The sequence below is a fragment of the Bos mutus genome, chromosome 3 (genome assembly GCF_027580195.1).
Source record: "Bos mutus isolate GX-2022 chromosome 3, NWIPB_WYAK_1.1, whole genome shotgun sequence".
Lineage (NCBI taxonomy): Eukaryota > Metazoa > Chordata > Mammalia > Artiodactyla > Bovidae > Bos > Bos mutus.
This window is the reverse complement of record NC_091619.1, coordinates 67,225,361-67,232,297: the sequence shown is the minus strand read 5'-3', so window position 1 is coordinate 67,232,297 and position 6,937 is coordinate 67,225,361.

The following is a 6,937-nucleotide window of genomic DNA, read 5'->3' as shown; positions in this document are numbered from 1 at the left end:
GAAGCTGAACAATAGAGAGGCTGGCCCATCAAATGCTGATGCACTGAACTAGAGTAGGACCCCAGCCAGGGGGGCCCCTCTATGTGCCTGATGCACCAAACAACAGAGAAGGACCCCAGGCAAGGGACCTTCTAAGTGCCTGAAAGGGCAGAGCTACAGAGAAAGAATGGCCAAATAGCCCTTCTGATCACAAGCTACAAGAAGCTTGAAAAAAGACTCTCATATCGCCATAACTCCTGCGGCAGAAGCAGTCTGTGTCCCTGCACACTTGGCGCCACCAGGATCCCTGCAAGCCAAGCAGCTGCGCCATCTTCACGCTCAACTCTCACTGGGGCAGAGCTGCCACAGGGAAAAAAGTCTTGTGTCTATATGCACGGGGTCGCTTCTGTTGTGTCTAACTCTTTGCAACCCTGTAGACTGTGACTTGCCAGGCTTCTCTGTAAGATAGGAGGTTATCCAGGCAGGAATACTGAAGTGTATTGGCCAATACTGGTTGCCATACCCTTCTAGAGCACTATATTTCCTGGTGCTCTAGCAGCCAATCCCCCTGAGTACCTGGTGCTGCCAGAACCCCTGAGACCCAAACAGCTGCACCACCTCGACACCTGGCCCTCACAGGAGCAAACCCAAGTCCTCCAGGGTAGCATCAGGAGCTAAACCCCAGTGGACGACCCACACACAGAGGTGGAAATAAAACCACAATTGAAACCCAAAGGCAGTATAGCTAAGTAAGAAGACCCAAAACCTTCCCACCAGCTGTACAAGCTGCAGATTAAATCCACACAATCAACTAAGCAGACTCTGTGTCGACTGAACACATAAAAGGTCATTGAGAGCTCCCACAAAAAAAAATGCACAAGCTCTGATAGCTGTGGACATTGGAGGCAAGAAGACACAGGAGTAGGGCCAGATTAGAATCTGATTTGCCTCCACAGCAGGTCCAGAGATCAGCACAGTGTTGGAGGGCATCCTTGGGAGGTAAGGTGGCTGTGACTCCCAGCAAGGGAAAGGACTCTGACAGCAGTGGCTCAAGAAAAACATTTATTATGCTCATTTTTTGACTTGTTCTGTAGATTCTTTTGGATTTTTTGTTTTTATTTTTTTTTTTTTTCCCCTCTGTTGTAGCTGTTGATTTTATTGGCACTAAGAAATCCAATTAAGATTTTGACTTTCTTTTTATTTTCTCAGTTACATTTTTTTATTGTTGTCATAAACCTCTGCCTCTACGTTAGGCTTTTGCAGTTCTGTGGAGTTTTCCTTTTTTTTTTTTTTTTCTTTTTAATTTTAATTTCTTAAACCTATTATTTTTTTCTATATTTATTCCTTTGTTTGCTTTTCCTGTTCTTTTCCCCTTGCAGTTAATCTTTAATATATATAAATCTTCTTCATCTACCTCTATTTAACTTTGCATTTAACCTCTATTTAACCTCTATTTAACTAGATATACTTTGCATATCTAGTCTTTCTTTTTTTTCTTTCCTTTCCTCTCAACATATTTGTTGGTTTTGTATTCTTTGCTTTATTCCCCACTTGGCACTTTGCTTTAGTTTTGTTTTCAAGTTAGTGCTTAAGTTAGTCTTGTTCTTAACTGGTAAATATAATTTTTTATTTCCTTAGTTCACCAGGTCAATCTACTGTACTTTATTTTTGTTGGACTGTTTTCACTTTGCTCATGGGTGCATATGTACTTGTGTATATTCCATTATTTTAATTATTACCTGACTGATTTTGTAACTGCCATTTGTCCAGGGTTCATCTTTGGTTTCTCATTTTTGGATATTTGTTTTAATTTCACTTAATACCATAACAAACCACTTGTGGTATCTTTGTTCATGACCAGAGATCAAACCATGAGCCTTTGGATAAGAGCACTAATTCCAAGACCCTAGACTACCAGAGAACTAACACTAGGGAGTATCAAATAGTGAGAACTCACACAAAGGAAACCACTTGAATACAAGACTCTGCATCAGGCAACCATCAGTAACACCCTATACAGTACGCCTCATCTAAACAACAAACAAAACAAAAATACAAACCAAGTCATCAGCAGACAGGATTACCCTCACTCAGCCTCACTCAGCCTTGCCCATCAGAAGAAAAACGAACAAACTAACAAACAAGCAAAAAAAAGAAAAAAACTCAGCACAAATCTCACAAAGCTCACACAAACCACTGGGCCAATCTCAGGAGGGCAGAAACCAAAAGGAAGAAAGAATTCAACATTCGTCAAGGAACAAACTAGAAACATAGAAGTCCAAATAAATGAAGTAGTAATTTCCTAATAGGCAAACTACCTGAAAAAGAATTCAGAAAAATGATAATAAAGATGATCAAAAACCTTGAAAAAAAATGGAGAAAACACAAGACTCAATTAACAAAGACCTAGAAGAATTAAAGAATAAACATACAGTGACTAAAAATTACTGAAATTAAAAATACTCTAGAAGGAATGAATAGCACAATATCTGAGACAGAAAAACAAATTAGTAAGCTGAAAGATAAAATGGTGGAAATAACTTCTGAAGAGCAGAATAAAGTAACAATAATGAAAGGAGCTGAGGAAAGTCTCAGGGACATCTGGAACCATATCAACTGCACCAACATTTAAATTATAGAGGTCCCAGAAGAAGAGAAAAAGAAAGGGTACGAGAAAATTTTGGAAGAGATTATAGTTGAAAATTTCCCCAACATGGAAAAGGAAATAGTCAAACAAGTCCAAGAGGCACAGAGTCCCATACAGGATAAACCCAAGGAGAAACGTGACTAAACACAAAGAAAGAATATTAAAAGCAGCAAGGGAAAAGCAACAAGTAACATACAAGGGAAACCCCATACACTTAACAGCTGATCTTTCAGCAGAAACTCTGCAGGCCAGAAGGGAAAGGCAGGATATAATTAAAGCAATGAAAGGGAAAACTCTACAACCAAGATTACTGTACCCGGCAAGGATCTCATTCAAAACTGATGGAGATATCAAAAGCTTTTCAGACAAGCAAAAGTTAAGAGAATTCAGTACCACCAAACCAGATTTACAACAAATGTTAAAGGGACTTGTACAGTCAAGAAATACAAAAGAAGAAAAAAGATCTACAAAATCAACCCCAATTAAGAAAATTGCAATAGGAACATATATATCAATAATTACTTTAAATGTAAATGGATTAAATGCTCCAACCAAAAGACACAGACTGGCTGAATGGATAAGAAATCATGACCCATATATATGTTGTATACAAGAACCCACTTCACACCTAAACACACACATAGGCTGAAAGTAAGAGGATGGAAAAATATATTCCATGCAAATGGGAAGCAAAAGACAGCTGGAGTATCAATCCTCATATCAGACAAAATAGAATTTAAAATAAAGATTAAAAGAGATAAGAAAGGACACTACATAATGATAAAGAGATCAATCCAAGAGGAAGACATAACAATTATAAATATCAATGCTCCAACATAGGAGCACCTCAACACATAAGACAAACACTAACAGATATAAAAGGAGAAACTGACAATAACACAAAAGTAGGAGACTTTAAACCCCACTCACACCAATGGACAGATCATCAAAACAGAAAATTAATAAGGAAAACACAAGTCTTAAATGATACATTAGAAGAGATGGATCTCATTGATATCTTCAGGACATTCCATCCAAATGCAGAAGAATACACCTTCTTCTCAAGTGCACATGAAACATTCTCCAGGATAGACCATGTCTGGGGTCACAAATCAAAAGTCAGTAAATTTAAGAAAATTGAAATGTATCAAGCATCTTCTCTGACCACAATACTATGAGACTAGATATCAATTACAAGAAAAAAAAGCATAAGAAACACAAACACATGGAGATTAAACAACACATTTCTAAATCACCAACAGGTTACTAAAAAAATCAAAAGGGAAATCAAAAAACTTCTAGAAACAAATGACAATAAAAACAGGACGACTCAAAACCCATGGGACACAGCAAAAGCAGTTCTAAGAGGGAAGTTTATAGCAATACAATCCTACCTCAAGAAACAAGAAAAACATCAAATAGACAACCTAACTTTACACCTAAAACAACTGGAAAAGGAAGAACAACAACAACAAAAAAATTAGTAGGAAGAAAGAAATCATAAAGATCCAAACAGAAATAAATGAAAAAGAAATGAAAGAAACAATAGCAAAGATTAATAAACCTAAAAGCTGGTTCTTTGAGAAGATAAACAAAATTGACAAACCTTTAGCCAGACTCAAGACAAAAAAGAAGAATCCAATCAAAAAATTTGAAATGAAAAAGGAGAGATTACAACAGACAATGCAGAAATACAAAGGATTATAAGAGACTATTAGGAACAATACAGAGCAATAAAATAGATAACCTGGAAGAAATGAACAGATTCTTAGAAAAGTTCAATCTTCCAAGACTTAGCCAGAAAGAAATGGAAATTATGAACAACCCAGTTACAAGCATTGAAATTGAAGCTGTGATCAAAAATCTCCCAAAAAACAAAATCCCAGGACCAGATGGCTTCATAAGAGAATTCTATCAAACATTTAGAGAAGAGCTAAGGCCTATCCTTCTAAAACCCTTTCAAAAAATTGCAGAGAAAGGAACACTTCCAAACTCATTCTATGAGGCCACCATCACCCTGATACCAAAACCAGACAAAGGCAACACAAAAAAAGAAAACTACAGGCCAATATCACTGATGAACACAGATGCAAAAATCCTCAACAAAATTTTAGCAAACAGAATTCAGCAACACATCAAAAAGCTCACACAACATGATCAAGTTGGGTTTATTCCAGGGATGCAAGGATTCTTCAATATACACAAGTCAATCAATGTGATAACACCATATTAACAAATTGAAAGATAAAAACGACATGATCATCTCAATAGATGCAGAAAAAGCCTTTGGCAAAATTCAGCACCCATTTATGATTAAATCTCTTCAAAAAAATGGGGATAGAAGCAACCTACCTCAACACAGTAAAGGCCATGTATGATAAGCCTACAGCAAACATTATTCTCAGTGGTGAAAAACTGAAAGCATTTCCCCTAAGATCAGGAACAAGACAAGGGTGTTCACTTTCACCACTATTATTCAACATAGTTCTGTACATCCTAGCTACAGCACTCAGAGAAGAAATAAAAGGAATCCAGATTGGAAAAGAAGAAGTAAAGCTCTCACTGTTTGCAGATGACATGATACTGTACATAGAAAATCTTAAAGATAGTATAAGAGAATTTCTAGAGCTAATCAGTGAATTACTGATTCAAGAAGTTGCAGGATACAAAATCAATACACAGAAATCACTTGCATTTTTATATATTAACAATGAAAAATCAGAAAAATAAATTAAGGAATCAATCCCATTCAACATTGCAACAAAAGGAATTAAACATCTAGGAACAAACCTACCTAAGGAGACAAAAGAACTGTACACAGAAAATTATAAGACACTAATGAAAGAAATCAAAGACAACATAAACAGATGGAGAGATATTCCATGTTTCTGGGTAGGAAGAATCAATATTGTGAAAATGACTATACTACCAAACACAATCTACAGATTTAATGTGATCCCTATCAAATCACCAATGGCATTTTTCACAGAATTAGAACAAAAAAATTCACAATTCATATGGAAACACAAAAGACTCTGAAAAGCCAAAGCAGTCTTGAGAAAGAAGAATGGAGCTGGAGGAATCAACCTTCCTGACTTTAGATTATACTACAAAACCACAGTCATCAAGACAGTATGGTACTGGCACAAAAACAGAAATATAGACCAATGGAACAAGATAGAAAGCCCAAAAATAAACCCATGCACCTATGGGTAGCTTATTTTTGACAAAGGAGGCAAGAATATACAATGGGGCAAAGACAGCCTCTTCAATAAATGGTGCTGGGAAAACTGGACAGCTACATGTAAAAGAATGAAATTAGAACACTTCCTAACACGATACACAAAGATAAACTCAAAATGGATTAAAGACCCAAATGTAAGACCAGAAACTAGAAAACACAGGCAGAATACTCAATGACATAAATCAAAGCAAGATCCTCTATGACAAAAAAACCACCTCCTAGAGTAATGGAAATAAAAATAAAAGTAAACAAGTGGGACCCGATTAAACTTAAAAGCTTTTGCACAGCAAAGGACTCTAGAAGCAAGATGAAAAGACAACCCTCAAAATCAAAAAAATTTATAGCAAATGAAACAACTGACAGAGGATGAGTTTCCAAAATAAACAATCAGCTCACACAACTCAAAGCCAGAAAAACAAACAACCCAATCAAAAAGTGGGAAAAAGACTTAAACAGACATTTCTCCAAAAAAGACATACAGATGGCTAACAAACACATGAAAAGATGCTCAACATTGCTCATTATTAGAGAAATGCAAATCAAAACCACAATGAGATATTGCCTCACACTGGTTAGAATGGCCATCACTAAAAGGCTACAAACAACAAATGCTGGAGAGGGTATGGAGAAAAGGGAATGCTCTTGCACTGTTGGTGGGAATGTAAATTGATATAGCCGCTATAGAAGGTGGTATGGAGACTCTTTACAAAACAACTAGGAATAAAACCACCATATGACCCAGCAATCTCACTCCTGGGCACATACCCTGAGGAAACCAAAATTGAAAGAGACACAAGTATCCCATTGTTCACTGCAGCACTATTTACAATAGCTAGAACATGGAATGGAAAAGGAAATGGCAACCCACTCCAGTATTCTTCCTGGAGAATCCCAGGGACAGAGGAGCCTGGTGGGCTGCTGTCCATAGGGTCGCAGAGTGGAACATGACTGAAGCAACTTAGTATGCATGCATGCATTGGAGAGGGAAATGGCAACCCACTCCAGTATTCTTGCCTGGAGAATCCCAGGGATGGAGGAGCCTCCTGGGCTGCTTTCCACGGAGTCAC